Source organism: Phalangium opilio, unplaced genomic scaffold, assembly GCF_054372755.1.
Source record: "Phalangium opilio isolate 3A_F unplaced genomic scaffold, DU_Popi_V2 ptg000024l_1, whole genome shotgun sequence".
Classification (NCBI taxonomy): Eukaryota; Metazoa; Arthropoda; class Arachnida; order Opiliones; family Phalangiidae; genus Phalangium; species Phalangium opilio.
In genome coordinates, this window is record NW_028324155.1 from 9,380,463 (window position 1) to 9,396,725 (window position 16,263).

At 37.8% G+C, this 16,263-nt stretch overlaps 1 long non-coding RNA gene across 1 annotated transcript in view; it reads left to right on the forward strand.

Annotated features, from left to right (window-relative positions):
* Positions 1-11,518: 11,518 nt before the first annotated feature.
* The window catches only part of LOC149692764 (uncharacterized), a 116,775-nt gene continuing 112,030 nt past the window's right edge, over positions 11,519-16,263 (forward strand). Inside the window, exons 1-2 of the long non-coding RNA XR_016382874.1 lie at positions 11,519-11,983; positions 12,057-12,820. This is a non-coding gene — a long non-coding RNA (uncharacterized LOC149692764). The remainder of the gene's footprint in view (positions 11,984-12,056; positions 12,821-16,263) is intronic.

The following is a 16,263-nucleotide window of genomic DNA, read 5'->3' on the forward strand; positions in this document are numbered from 1 at the left end:
AACAAACTTTCCACTCAGTCTCCAGGTTAAGGGGGGGGGAGTAAGAAACGAAGGGTGGGGGCGGGCAGGTTTCACGGTACCTAATTGGTCGTGTAGTTCGTGAGCTCGTCTCCCCGGAGGGCAAGCATTAATAAACAATAGCACGAGAGAAAGAAGCCCAACAAAAAACAACAATGGCGTAGAAAATTTCACTTCGTTCCTTTAACCATAAGCGAAACACGAAAATTCGTTTTATATTTCGGCGGCTCGACCAGACACGCTCGCTCGCTCGCCCATCCAATGATTATAATCGCAAACTATGCATTGGAATGTAGATACACACACCCCCTTTAAAGGGACAGCGAAAGATATATATCACAATTAGAAATAGAAAAATAAAGACTAACAATACAGTGAAGTCGTTATCTGACCGTCTGAAAGTCAAGTACTGAACTGAAGTGCTCCCATTTATTTCTTGACTTACAAAAGTTCCGGTAACACTGTGAGAAATGTGAAAAAAACTAATATAAACATTGGCAATTTCTCCTGGCGAACATTTCGTAGTCTCTTTATCAAACAAATTTTGTATCCAAACAACTCTGGTGGCGTTTATAAGCAGACGGTTTTCATCTCCTCCTTCCCCCACGCAGCATCTTTCCCGCTTTTTCTAACTTTCCTAACAAAATACAAATGTACGAAGTGCAGCTAGGCTATTAGCGGGGAATTTTTGCGACTGGCAAAACCATTAGGATTCCATTTTTAAGCCCTCCTTAATTTTACACTAGCCGCGACTATTTTTCTTCCATATTCTTTTCATCCCGTTTTCGCGCTCTCGCTATGCTAAATAATAATAATCATTTGCTAACAAAAGGGAAAAAGAGGGGGGCTGAAAACCCACCCAGGGGGGGGGAGAAGAGTACACGTAGAAAAAAATGAAGCATTCTCTTTTATAATGACCATACAGATTATGTCGAAAGAGTAGAACTCGCCTCCATTTTAATGGGTACTTTTTTTTATTTGAACGTACCTATTAGGTTGGTATCACGTTTGTTTGTTTGTGCGTTCTTTTGGAGGAATTTTAGAATAAACTTATCTCTCCCGAAATTAAAATCTAATTGATTATATTTTAAAAAAATAAATATATTTTAGGCCTATTTATTATAAATATAAATATTTATATTTAATAAATAGTTTATTTCAATTTTATTTTACACGTATACTACTAAGAAACTAGTATTTCGTTTCTTGTTTTTCTTTCCATACCACAAAAAAAAAATAAAAAATGTTGGTTTGACCTCACGAGTTGTTAATTATTAATTTTTCAATGCTTGAACCTTTTTCTTGGTAAAATTTCTTACCTATTCCCTCCCTGCTCTCTTCCCCCTTTACGGTTTGGTTATAAATTTCTTTTTTCTGGCTTTGTATGAAATATTACCAATGATTACGCGTCGTATATATAATAATTGGAAAAGATTCGCAACCCTTTTCGTCATAATTCGCCATACAAATAAATATTGACCCTCTGAAGTTACGAAAAGGTTATTTTAATTAGAACGACAATAGAGTTTCTTATTAAAAATACTTGTATCGTTTCAAATTACCTTTGAACATTAAAATAATCTCTTAGGACAAGTCCAAAAATTGAGCGAGAAATAATTTTATATTTATTATATTTGTTTTTGATATCAATCGATATTCTCGCGTTTGATTCCCAAGTTTTAATCTAATCATTTCGAGGGTTATGTTGTCATTTAAACGCTCTTGTAACATACGTGTCTCTTATCATTTGACGCTACGAAAATATAGTCATTATCTTTCTCTCTCTCTCTCTCTCTCTCTCCTTCAAAAAAATAAAAAAAAAATATATAAAGAATTAGTTTAAACCTTATACAAGAATTTTAACTTGTCCGGATATACAGAATGGTCTAGATCGAAAAAAAGCTAGTAATATCGCGAGAATTAATAAATATTGTACAAAATTTCACGCGCTAGTTTGATGAGAACGTAGAAAATTTCACGTGCTAGTTTGATGAAAACGTAAAACATTTCTCTCGCTAGTTTTGATGAAAACGTAGAAAATTTCACGCGCTATTTTGATGAAACCAGAGGAAATTTCACGCGCTAGTTTTGATGAAAACGTAGAAAATTTCAAGCGATAGTTTGATGAAAACGTAGAAAAAATTTCACGCGCTAGTTTGATTGAAATAAATTCCACGCGCCATGCAGTTTGTCATTTCTCGTGACACGTGCCTTATTAGTTTAATTAATCCCATTTAGTTTTATGATCCAAACCACGCGGTTTTTAGATAGGAGTAGAAAAAGCAGCGAGGTGGGGGAGAGGGGTAGGAGGATATAGATATATTGTGCAAAGAAATAGAAATTTGAGACTGGAGATAAAAGGAAAATGCTAAAAGGGAAATAAGGTTTTTCTTTCGAATCTTGTTTTGATAAGGGAATGAATTCGTATATAGAGGGAATATGGAAGCTCCCCACTCCCCTCTCTTTGGCACTTACAATTATATCCGTCTCTCTCTCTCTCTCTGGGTGTATGAAGCGTTAAAACATACTGACGTATAAATCACTATGGTTTATTATTTTCATCTCTCTCGACTTTCGTATATAGGCAGCGATTTTTGCAGTTTTTTATTACATATATATACTCCTACTGGTTTTAGTTTATCTATGTCAATTGAATGTTGGGGGAGGGACTTTATTTATACTCAAATTATAAATGATAGGGGAAGTATATTAATTTCTACATCATTCTATATTTATTATTGATAACGAATTAAACGCTAATTTTTTTTCACTGGAAATTAACATTTCTTATAAATTTCTGATGAAGAATGAATTCTAAATTTCCATTAATTGGAAAAATAACTCCTGGATTAAGAGTAAGATTAAAGGGTCCCAGATATTTTACCATAATACAATTAGAAATTGATTTAGCTGAAAACTTATCAATAGATGGTACAAAATTTGACTAAAAAAGAAGTACCTCTCCGCAAAAGCCCCAAAGCTTCGCTTCTGACACCACCAGGCAGGCAGACACGCGGAGGATGTTGGGGCACCAACCAGTGTACCTCTATACAAGTAGGGGAGAGGGTTCCCCTCTCTCTCTTAGAGGGGTTCTTTATAATACAAAAAATACATTTAGGCTTATATCGTTGCATGCTTCGCTTCGAAAAGAGGTTTGGTACATAAAAACGTACTTGTACCGAAAAGAGAGCTAGCTGCCTTATCTGTCATTTCTGGAGAAGCGAAAAAAAAAGGCCTGGTATTTTTTGTGTTCACTTTTTTTTAGCGCAAACCTCCTTGTTCCCCTCGCAACCCCCACCTGCCCCCCTCTCTCCCGAGTATCCCCCGAGCTATTTCTCCCCTCCTCTAGAAATAGACTTTCGGCCTCCTCGCCTAGTGATCAACGATTCCTCTATATAACTTCTCCTCCCCCGAAGTTATCCTCCATGGTGGAAAAAAATGAGACTGGGGGAGTACGGGGGGAAAGGGGTTAGCCCCATAGAGGAAAAAAGAGAGAGGGGAAGACTACTATACGTAGAACTGAATTGAATTTGCAACCAGGGTGCGCTAGCTCGCTGTTGAAATAAAAAATTGCACCCACGTGGTTTTGATCTTCATCTGTCATTCCGTTTTTAACCAATGACGTAAGAGAAACGCGGGAAAAAGGCGTGGTTATCTCCGTTAAAAAATGGTGGTTCGCACACCCTCTAGCGCCGCTTTTTTTCTCTCTTTCGATACGAGTACTAAGATTTTTTTTCTTCTTATTTCTTTCTAGTCTCTTACGATAGGAGTTGGTTTCACGACGAAATTTCAGCCGAGGCTTAAAGAATTTTCGTTTTAGATAAGGGTAGGTTAGGCTTAACGATACGGAATCTTCGGGAAGGGATGACTCCGGGATTTTTTTTATTCTTGGGAAGAGGAAAAAGTTGGTCGAGTCTGTAGTGAACGTTAAAAAAGCTTAGGCGTAAGAATACGCGATGTTAAATATCGTAGAAACGAAAGTAGTTCACCGAGTGCGTATTTCTAAGGTAAAAATCGTAAGCCTTGGTTAGGGGAGTGTAAAAAATATGATAGACTGCCATTATTAGTTAGGAGGGTAGGAAAAAACTCCAAGTATAGAAGGATTTGTATTATGTTGACAATCACTTATCCTTTATTTTACCTCCATAAACTAATCTTACGGATACGGAAAAAATTTATATTAGGCTTAAGTATAAGCCATTCTACATCCTTTCTCTATATATAATATAATATAATATAATATAATATAAAAGAAGTTTCCACATTGTTTATTCCCAAAAGGGTATCAAAACGAATACCTGATTTGCTGAAAACTAGAATTAAAAAGTCCATTGCTGAGTTTTAAGCCTTTGTTTTTAAATATTTTTCCGCATTGTCATAAATTTTATATTTCATTGGACATTCGATAAACTTCGATCATCTGGCAAAAGCCGGGGGTTGGGGGAAGGAAGTTAGGCTTAAGGTATTTAATTTAATCAAAGTGTTCCTGAGCGCGGATATCTCTTCCCGGTTTTAAAGTGTACTCGCGCTTTAGTCCGATTAATTAAAACCGTTGTGTACTAATTTATTACAATCTCCCCGTAATAATATATTATCCCAGTAAACCCCCTAGAACCCCCGGGTATAAATTATGTAATTTATAAAGATAAGTTAAGCCTTGGCGGGGATGTTATACATGGCCAATAGAAAGCGTCAACTTCCTTCCTTCCTTAAACGCGGAATGCAACTGATTATCCGAGCTCGAACATTTTGACAATACCCAGTCATTCGACCTTATTTATATATAATATCAGAAGAGCCTTATTAGAAGTATACTATTGAAATGACTAAATTAAGAATCGGACGACAGAAGGGAATGCCAGCTTCCAGGGGCAAACTGTCCCGTATATTTTCTACGAGCGCCTGTAGAAGTGTTTCACCCGCTGAACACCAATTTGAATTTTTTTCTTAAATTTTTTTATTTTCATTACTATAGGGCACGTGAACTATAGAACATATAATTTTAAAGGGATAATTATTTAAAAGCTATTTTCAAATGAATACTCGAGCTCTTCAAACCAAATGTATCTTTTCTAACAGAGGTGACGTAAAAACACTCTGGAGTTCAATAAGGTCAAATAATTCTAAAATCACTTCTAATAAATCACTTCCGTTTCGATTATTGAAACCGGAAAGGGTTCGCTCGGAATGGAAAGCGTTACGAGTACAAATACGTATAGAGATTAACAGGCGGGGAGCGTTCTAGGCTATATTTGCACTATGCCTACTAAGGGATGAGATGTTAGCTTAATAACTATACCAAACAGTAGCGTTTGCGCATGCAACTGTCTCTCTCGTCTATATTACGTATAACTCAGTAGCTTGTTTACAGCGACACAAATTGAGGACCATAGATATCTGAAATAAATCTAAATAAATAATTATTTATACCAGTATAGTATTCCGATCCGATTGCTTGAGCGTGCAGTTATATCCATGAATTAAGCCGTCTGTGGAAGCTTCGGGCGTTATAAATGAGTAAAGGCGCTGCCGCTCCTATTATACTCGTGGAGGGGGGGCCTCAACCCCCCTCCTATAAACCCCCCTAGCGTGGCTTTGCGAGTATAATTGGCCGTGTTAGAGTCGGTTTCCTACGATTCATTAATTAGTCGGGACTACAAGCCGAAGCGCTTACCGTTACACGGATCCCTTAGCCATTTATATTAGTACTGAACTAGCTATAGTTATATATATATATATATATATATATATCTAAAACTCCCCCTTTCCCCCTTCCCCCCGTCCACTAGCTTCAATTCCCAACTCGATTTTAGGCCAGTTCTGTTAGATCTCCTCTATAGTCGCAACTGCTTTAGGTGATTATGACAATTTCACTTGATGTAGATGTAATGTTTAAATTGAAATGGTTTAAAAAGAAGATGAATTGGCTCGCGTATCTTGTTTTTATCGTCACGTGAACGTATATTTTTTTCTCGTGAAATTAAATTATATTTTTCTTTCAAATCTCGTGAAATTAAGATTTATCTTTTTGTCAAATCTCGTGCATTGCATTTAGCGCTTATAGTAGGCCTTTGCACTTCGTTAAAAATAATCAGGAACACCTGATTGGATATCACTATATCCTAAGGTTATTTGATCTATAATTCTCCTTATAGAAGCGCGGGAAAATTTAGGCGCGAGATGAGCGAGAGCGAGTCCGGGCAGGGGGAGGGAAGGGGTGGTAGAGGAGCTAGCTGGCGCTCTCGCTCGTTGCAAGATTATTCCTCGAATTAACGGAGGATTTAGCCGGTAATTCCGTGATTGAAGAGGCACTCTGATTGGATTATATTCCACCAGCGCCACGAATAAATATATCTCCCTTATAGTTTCGCGCCAAAACTTTTGATACGCCCCATTTAAAATAAGGATACCCGGAGAAAATTACAATGGTGCAGCCATTCTAATAACGGAAAAGGCGCCCCCTCCTCAAAACGAACACCTTACAAATTCCGATTCATTGAAATTAACGGACGTGGAAAACGAGACAGTTTGTATTTATTTCTAAAAATATAGTTTTAAAGCTTTAACACGTCAATATTATTTATTCTTAAGACTAATCTAACAATACTATATCTAAATACGCTAAGCCTAACGTTAGCAATATAATGTAATTAATACTAGTAGAATAAAAACAAAAACTTAAATAACAAGAAGAATTTAGTGCTGGGGAAAAAAACAAAGTTAATCTTCATTTAAATTAATTGATTGGTCAGTGTTATCAAATCAATTCTAGTTAAAAAAAACGGGCACCGCGTTAAATATATTTCAATTAAAATTAAATTAAATTAAATTAAATGAAGGGGTCAACCCATAGATCTTTAGAAAAGGTTAAAGACATCTAGTTTAATTTTATATATATATAAAAAAGAGTAAAGAATACAAATAGGAAAAAAAGAGAAAAAGTTCAGCAGATTGAATTTAAGCGAAACAGTCTATATTTAAGATCAATTAAGAGGCGTCGTTCTCCGTTTTGGTCTCTAATTAGGGGCCGGGGCGAGAGAGGGGAAGAAAGGGGGAAGTAAAGAGAGAAAGAGAAAAGACAGGAAAAATACATCGAAAGGGTTTGGGAGAGAGAGAGAGAGAGAGAGAGGGAGAGAGCGATAAAGCCTCAGAGAGGTCGAGACAAGCAGCGGGGGCCGAGCTATTTAATTTCTAGCTACAATTTACCTCTTTAAAAGTGAGAGAGAGAAGAACTTCTCTCTCTCTCTCTCTCTCTCTCTCTCTCTCCCCGTTTGCTCTATTTTCCATTACCTCTTCCTCCCCTCCCTCCTCTATTTTTCCCATTACCTCTCTTATCCTGTCTCTCTGTGGGTTTTCTCTCTCTTTCTCGCTCCCGCCGCATCCAAATGATGGAGACAGGCGTCTACTTGTCCCCTCTATAAGTCACGAGGAGTGCACGCACCGCTCTCCTCTTAATTTGACTCTTTTCCGACTAATTGGAAATATAGGAAAGGTCTTGATTAAGTGGCCAGAAAATTGTCACTTGTACTTATTTTAAAAGATCAATTCATTGGGTCGATGGACCCAATGGGAAGATGGCCTAGCATTTATTTATTTATTTCAGGGTAAATAAAATTGCGGACTACGCGGTGTTGTATATTTAAATAAGGTAAAAGATTAAATAGGTGAGCTATAATCTCCTCGTGGAAAAAAAAGAGGTTCTTCCTCACGTGATCTTCCACCTAACCACGTCATATTACACTTTCAATCTATATCTATATAAATCAAGTCCTGACTGACTGATTGACTGACTGACTGATAATCAACGCCCAGCCCAAACCGCTTGCCCTGGAAGGCTGAAAATTTGCAGGAACGTTACTCATAAGTAGTAGGCGCGTACTAAGAAAGATCTTTCCAATCCGCCGCCATCTTAAAAAATGGCGCCCAGAATTGTAATAAATCTTCTCTATGCAACAAAGTGCGCGCGTTTCAACCAATTTCACAAATATTTAGTACACTGGCTTCCTTCAACCTATAGACGGGTTCGATTTGTGTCCATCTTTTTAAATGGCGGCCAGAAATTTAAAAACCCTTCTTTATGGAATAATGTCCGCATGAAAAGTAATAAAAAATGTCCCGACGGGCTGACGGGCAACGCCGAGGGCCTTCGCTCCCAGGGTGCTACAAAAATATTGGTCATCAGTTAAATCTACCCATTCTTTATATCCTTTCGATGGAAGTTCTTATTACACGCAAGCGACGCCGCGGGTAACAGCTAGTCAATTAAAAAAGCGCGTGAATTTTATAAAATTTAAATAAATAAAAATATTTCTGATTAATATCTTATTTATTTAAATTTGAAATAGACGAAACTAATTTAAATAAACCCTGAAAATAAACTTGAACTTAAATATTTAAACTATACTACTAAGTCTAAATAAATATATACAGACAACAAAGCGACGATGAATCAGAAAACAAAACAATCATTCTCCAAAAACTTAAAAACTCTCTTCGAACGTGTACAAATATATTTAAAACTTTTAAGTAAATACGATTCCGTGCAAATGTGGAAACTGGCCGGGGCTATATGGCCCCAAGCGCCCCAAATCACCCCCCCCCAATACTTCTACGGGCATTCAAAACGCGGGGGAGGGGAGCGGAGAACGCGAATAGTAAATTAGAATTCAGAAAACTGTACGAAAATATTATAGAAATCATTTGAGCGAGGCTTAGCAAAAGGATAAGGCTTAAGATAAACTTGCCTAAACAAATATTACCATCCGAGAGAATTCTCTCTCAAAAATGAACGCATTGCCTATTTGGAAGATTCGTGCACCGAAGTAAGTTTAGTGTGTTGATTAAGATTTAATATAATAGGCACTAAATGTTAATTTTTAATACGTTGCGGGTTACTTTGGTTCCAGCTCAACACGGTGCATACATTACATACATATATATATTAAAGTTTACTCGAACTGAAGATTCAGTATATAGTATTTGGGGGGAAAATCGAGGCGAGACCCCTCAAATTTAAATTTGGCTCACACAATATTTTAAAACCAAGGCCCGCATGCACGCACTGTTTGTACAAACGAGTAAACTTGAATAAACCGCGCTGCTTCTCCGATTTCCAAACAAAAGGAGAACTAGTTTCCCCCCAAAATAAATAAAAATCAGCGTTATATTATTGCCAAAATATACGGTTACGGTACAGGGGGTCGGTGTGGGCGTCGGTAGGCACGGATGGGGGTTAAACGTAAACATAATTTAAAATTACGAAAATAGACTCGGGGTACTTTCCTAGTGTTTCTCCATTGGGGGCACGAGCCCCCCGAAGAATATAAATAGGGGAGGTGCGCGCGAGAGCTCTTTCCTCGTGCAAATTTAATCATATCCCGGGCGCGCGCTCGCTCGCTCGCTCACGAGTTTGTGATCGAATTTTGTAAATTAAGAGAACGGGAGATCCGGGAGGGAGGTGGGTGTGAGAGAAGGTGAGGGGGTGAACCCCTCCCCCCCACACTGCCTCAAGTTTTAAAAGTTAAGAGAAAAGTGCGCGAGGGGGTTTAGAATGAATTATTAAACAAATAAAGACTCTTAAAACTTTATAATAAAAGCAAATAAACAGAAGGGAGCGAGCGTGTGGCCCAGAAAATCAGGGATTTCGCATGAAAATCCCGCAATTTCTCGGGGTTGATTTTGGAAAGGAAAGCTTAACGCTAAACTATATATACCTTGACCTAATATTAATTATTTGCTTTAAAGGAAAATTTCAACTAAAACTTTTCATTCACTTATTAATTCATTTTTCGAAAGAGTTGTTTAAATAATAAATGCTTCAAATGTGAACCAAATATCAATTAATAATATTGAAGAAAAATATTAAATAAATATTATTAAATGAGTTAGAATCTGAGCTAAGATGACGTAAGAGTACTAATTCATATCTATCTGTCGTCATCTAGACAGAAATAATTAACCAATTATCATTAAAATATATTATCAACAATTCGTTCATAATCCCTTTATTCCTATGACATCATCCCAGCGTAAGAAGGTAGAGTAGAGACCCACCCGAACTATATAGGTATAAAATACACATCCATGTGTATATATACACGTACCCCCAACCGGTAGATAGAACCCCGAAAACCAAACACTGCCAGAAATGTTTAATGTTTACTCCCAGAGGTCTCTCGTGACGGTCTTTCCTCACCCTCTTCCCCTCTCTCTCTCGTCCAATATTTCCCCTCTAGAAACTCTTAAACACACACTCTAACCCCCGAAAACTCTTCCTCCCCGTCTCCTGCCTCTTATGGATGAATACTCCTTGCTAGTTCTAGCCCAACCAATAGGAAAAGGGGAGGGCTCTTGGGCACCCCCCTTCCCGCCGTGTAAATATCTTCAGCCCATAGTTGTATAATGTCTATAACATTTCCAAGCCAAGGATAGCAAATGTTTACCCTCTCTATAGTGTACTATTCCAAACAGAAGCCTATTAACTCCCGAAGTTGTTGAAACATTCGTTCATTTCAATGCCGAATTGCTTTAATTACTTCGGTGTGATTCACTTCCGAATTCACATCAGAAAACGGGGTTACTATAGATTGTTTCCTATATATAGAAAGCGGGGGGACGCCCCCAGAGAGATTGGAGATGTCAACAGTGTTTGTCACCCCCTCCCCTCCTTCCCCGGTTTATAACAATCCATCCTCTTTGGTATTATCACGAGGGCGTCCAGGATGCTAACGCGAATAAGAATCAAACCCTTCCTCTATAGCTTATATCACGGTAAACATTACCTCGTATTCTATTCAAGGTAGCTAAGTGGATGTATTATCCTTACGTATTTCGTCCACGATACGAAGACGAATAAAGTTAAACCCATTTCAGACCTAATAAGTCCGTGGTAAACAATGCCTTGGATTAAATTCAAGCTAGCAAAGTGGACGGATCAAATCGCGAGCACGTGCGATCAGTTGTTCATGGAGTAGTATTGAATACGGAGGAAGCGGGGGATATGAGATATAAATTTAACTGGTCATATAGCTTTTACGTATTCCATCTGATATCACGAACTGATACTGAATTCTAGCGCGAGATATCATTCGCGCGCGCTCTACTGTTTATATACAGAGTTCAAGCTTAATAAGGATATAGTTTTACAAGGATGAAAGGGGGAAATCTAGGGTTTCTAAGGAAGGATTTAGTATGGGAGATTTGGCGCGTTTCGCCGTGTGTGTGTGTTCGTATAGTGATGATGTTGACATAAAGCCGGGATAAAAACAGGCAGCTGCAGACTCTATAAAGCGATTGGAAAAGAGGGATTATCGTTCCCGCCACGTTTCGCCCCTCCCCCCCGTCATTCCTCGCTCCGGAAAAGGGGCGCGAAAGATTACTCGGGGATGCGGGATAGATGAAAGTAAGGAAGAACCATAGATATATTAAAAGGGTAGATACACAATTCAATGGGAGGTCGACGCGGAAGGGGCAACGAGCAGACAGCCGCTATTTTCTGGGGGTAGCCGTATAAGAGCCAAATTCATGAAAACGCAATTTTTGCGTCTGACGCAAAATTTAATACAGTCAAAGGTAGCGCCCTAATCGCAACTTTTTTCACCTGACGCAACTTGGTATTCATGATAAAAAATCGACGCAAAATGCGTTAATCACGTGTTCTTTTGTAACGCAACTTTTGCGCTTCGTTTTTATCGATCGCAAGTAGTAAAACGCGGGAAAATTACTTCAAAACGTGCGCGAGTTTCAATTTCAAAAACAAAAATGGAGTTTCTGGAGTTAATCGTAGTTGCCGAACGAAGAGATCTGCGGCGTCAGAGAATTTTTAGGGATAGAACTAATGCGTTTGAGTTTCCCGAACATGTGTTTAGAGACTATTATAGGCTTCCAAGAACAAATGTTTTCGAGCTTTGCGATCTTTTAAGAGCATCCCACCAGAAGACGCTCTTCACTGGCTGTTAAAACGCAGGCAAGTTATATGCGATAAATAAAATGCACGCTATTTATAGGCTATATGTAATGAATTTTAAATATTCGTTTAGGTTCTGATGGGATTGTCATTCATGGCAAGTGGTAGCCCTGGTGGTAGTTTTCAGGGTGTAGTTGGTCGAGATTTGCATTACAAAGGATCACAACCAACTGTATCGCGGGTTATTTCACGTTTCGGTACAATTGCATTATATCTATTTACATGAAATAACAGTCTTACCTGACTAATTAGAGCACGGGGAGTTTAAAAAAAAATAGTTAAAAAAATATTCGTCCGCCAGAACTGGGCCAAAACTTCGTTTGAAAATTCGAAATCACCAAAAATTCGTATCCCTATAGCTCTAGCTAGGTTAGGTTTGATGGATTCTGTAACTAGTTGCCACCTTTTCCAAGATATCGGTTTTTGAATTTAGTGCCTTCACCAAAAATTATGCCCCTATTTCTAAATATGAGTTTTAAAATTTAGTTCCTTCAGCCAAAATAATGCGCCTTTTCCAAATTATCGGCTATTAATTACGTTTTTTACAAGACTGAGTGCGGAATACGGTATACAGGAGTTACGGTAAAAACATGCAATTTTGAAATTTTCGAAAAAAAATTAAAAATACTTGCGGCGGGCCAATATTTTTTTAACTATTTTATTTGAACTCCCCATGGTTTAATTAGTCAGATAAGACCGTTATTTCATGTAAATAGATATAGTGCAATCCTACCATTGGCGACTTCATCCCAAGCTTTAGAAATCTGCTTCGTCGAGTGAAATTTACCATTTGGAGTTATTTCTCCCTTTATTAACTCTGGACGACTCTTCAAACATGTTATTAATATATAATTCAATTTCTCTTTCCTTCCAATTTGCTTGCCTTTCTTTTAAAGAAACATCGACCAACGCCTTTCTCGTATTTGAAAAGTAGGCTTAACTTAAAAAAGGCGCGCTTGCTTTTAATTGGTCGAAATGAAGTTGCGCAGTTTGCGTTACATAAATAGTTGCGAAACGCAACTTTCTCTTCGTGAATACGAACCAAACGCAAATTTTTTTTCAGACGCAAAATTTGCGCAACTTAACGCAACTTGCGATCGCTTTCATGAATTTGGCTCTAAAACGCCATCTATCGGGGACAAATTAGCGGCCAAAATTGGAACTATCATAAGGATGAGTGGCACTCTATGTTAACTCCCTATAGGGAATAATAAGTCAAACCCTCGGAGATGCCATTACTCCATTTTATACGAGCTAAGAGCGGAAAAACGTATTTTATAAATTTTACACCTGTAAAATCTTTTAAAAAACACTTGGAACTTGTATTTCTACTTACTTTCGAGGAAATACCACCGTTTTCTGAAGGTAAGAGTCTTTTTTTTATACATTTATTAGTAATAAAAACATTAAGGCGAGCTAAGCCTTGGTCATGGCCATAATGTAGATTTGCACATAGAGGGTAGAGGCTAATCACTAATCTGCCGTGTTTTACAAGACCAAGGCTTAGCTCGCCTTAATGTTTTTATTACTAATAAATGTATAAAAAAAAGACTCTTACCTTCAGAAAACGGTGGTATTTCCTCGAAAGTAAGTAGAAATACAAGTTCCAAGTGTTTTTTAAAAGATTTTACAGGTGTAAAATTTATAAAATACGTTTTTCCGCTCTTAGCTCGTATAAAATGGAGTAATGGCATCTCCGAGGGTTTGACTTATTATGTCCTATAGGGGGTTAACATAGAGTGCCACTACTCTAAGCTCATCCTTTAATTTAGTTTCGAAAGCTACCGATAGATGGCGTTTTAAACTGCTACCCCCCAGAAAATAGCGGCTGTCTGCTCGTTGCCCCTTCCGCGTTTTTTCGTTAAGCCTAAGCCAGCGAAGTGGATCTAGACCCTTTATAGTTTTACTATATCTATGGGAAGAACTCAATCCTAACCCTTCTATCTTCTCCCGGGATTTGGAATCACGTTGCACTTCAGAATTAGAAGTATATCGTGCTGATTCCCACCAGACCCAAATATTCACGTTTAATTTTAATAAATGTATTTTAAGATACAACTTTAATGCTAATTAAATTTTTTCACGCCATTTTACAGGACTATTCTCTAAGGAACCGATTTCCACGTATACGAAGAACCAGAGTTCTGAAGATTAAAAGTTTAAGTTAAAATTATGGAAAGGATGTAGTGATTTTTTCGTAATTTGCTTAATTACTCTGGCCTCGATTGTTGTAACCTAAAATATTTAGTATCGTATTTTAGTATCCATTGTATCTCTTACAGAATCAGGGAAAATTTTAATTTTGCAACATTATTTTCGGGATTTTGCCTGTAAGCTGGCTTCTCCCTGCACAATTATGTGTTGAGGGGTAAACATTTCTACAGGGGCCATAGGATTAACACGGGATTGTTTCTCCCTAAATGTCGGCTTTGCCTACTGATAAGAATAGTAACTACCCGTTTTCAAATTTGCTTAATTACTCGTGCCCTGATTATTGTAGGCCCAAGTATTTAGTATCGTTGGAAAGCTGAGAAATAGGGCTATAACATACTCAAAGGACTTCCCTGTAACTCTTATACAACAAGAGTTAAGAAATTTCAAACTCTTTCTTACTTTACTTCATGGGTTATGTAAGTTTCAGTATCCCTTTAAATATTGGTAAATTAGTAATTTGCGTTGAAGCCCTATTGGAATACGCGAGATGCCTTCTAATTTCTCGTCGGGCCTTCCAGCTCGATCGTCTATTTATATTTGTCGAACAATACAGTTGCGGGTCTGCACTACACTGCATGCCCCCCCCGGCCCCAAAGCCGAAACTTAAGTCATAACCCGTTGGTCTGGAGGCCATTATTAGTGTTAAATCCCAGGATGGGGATCGAAAATGGGCCGAGAAGGGGATCCCGCACGCCTTATTATTCATTTTAATGAATAAAGCCTCCAACAATGATAATAGCTCCAATAATTATAACGCGTGTTTACGAAATTGGACGCAAATTATAATAGAGGTGATAATACCTATGGAATTCGTTCAATTCCTCAAAGAATATTGAACCACCGCAATTTCACCGTTTCATCCCCCTTAAAAATATTGACGAATTTATTGTATTCGCCCAAAGAATATTGAAAAACGAACAAGAAATTTGTTCGTTTATTTTGAAAATGTTACTAGCGTACTGTAATATAAATCAAAAACAGTACCGCTATTTCTTATTATTCCGTAAATAAAGATTACTTTGTCATTTATATTCATGGAGCGATTGAAATTCACTCGTAAAATAATTCTAATACTAATACCAAGCAGCGCAAATCCAGATGGACGAATTATTACATATACGCATATAATAACTTCTCACACGCCCCTGGCGGTGGGGGGAGGACCCCTCCTGCCCCCGTTTTCACTTTTCCGGATTCTATCCTTGTTATAATTTATATCGAGGGGGGGATATTCCCTCCGCGAGAAGATATCGCAATCGAGAAATCTTTAATTCAAATTAGAACCCAACTTCCCTTCCCCGACTGTTTACAATCCACGTGGAATAAAGGGATTTGAAAATTGCACTTTGTAGACATACGCGCGTGCTCGCGAGAAACCATGGGGGAGGGGGGGAGAGAAGGGTTAGCGCGCGCTTTCTCGATTTGGCGGGAAACCTATTACCGTCTCGTTGAAACAAGCTATATAATTTTAAAGCGCGCGCGCGCTCGATACCCGCCCAAAGGCCTATAACTGAGGGGCACAGGCTTAAGATGAGAGATACGCGTTTCATTTCGTATTAATTCAAAAGGGTTAAAATCGGGAAGACGCTGCTGTATATACTTTAAAGTGAGGTTAAAAGTACGCGGTAGTCGAGCGCGATATCGAAATTTCGATGAATTTGTAATGTTAAATATAGTAGTAGAGATAATTAGGCTTAGAAAGTATCATTTTTGGCGCGAAATGGCCGTGCCTGAGTTGAATTGAAAAATCTTGCTTTTTTTTGCGCGAAATGGCGCTTGCGCTTGAATTCAATTTAAAATGTTTTTGGCGCGCATTCGTTATAAATCTGTCGTAACGCGATAATTCTGATAATTCTAACGAAACTTATTAAGAATTCTGAAAATGCGACACTTTCTTTGAAAACTCTTATCTACTAAAATGTTCCCTATTGAATTTCTTCCCCTTAAAAATACTTGATATTTCTCCTTAACTAATTCTCAAAGCAACCATAGCGTTATATCTAATAGATATATATGCATACAAGCAATATACATAAATATAATTCCTAATAGGCCAATAGCCATTT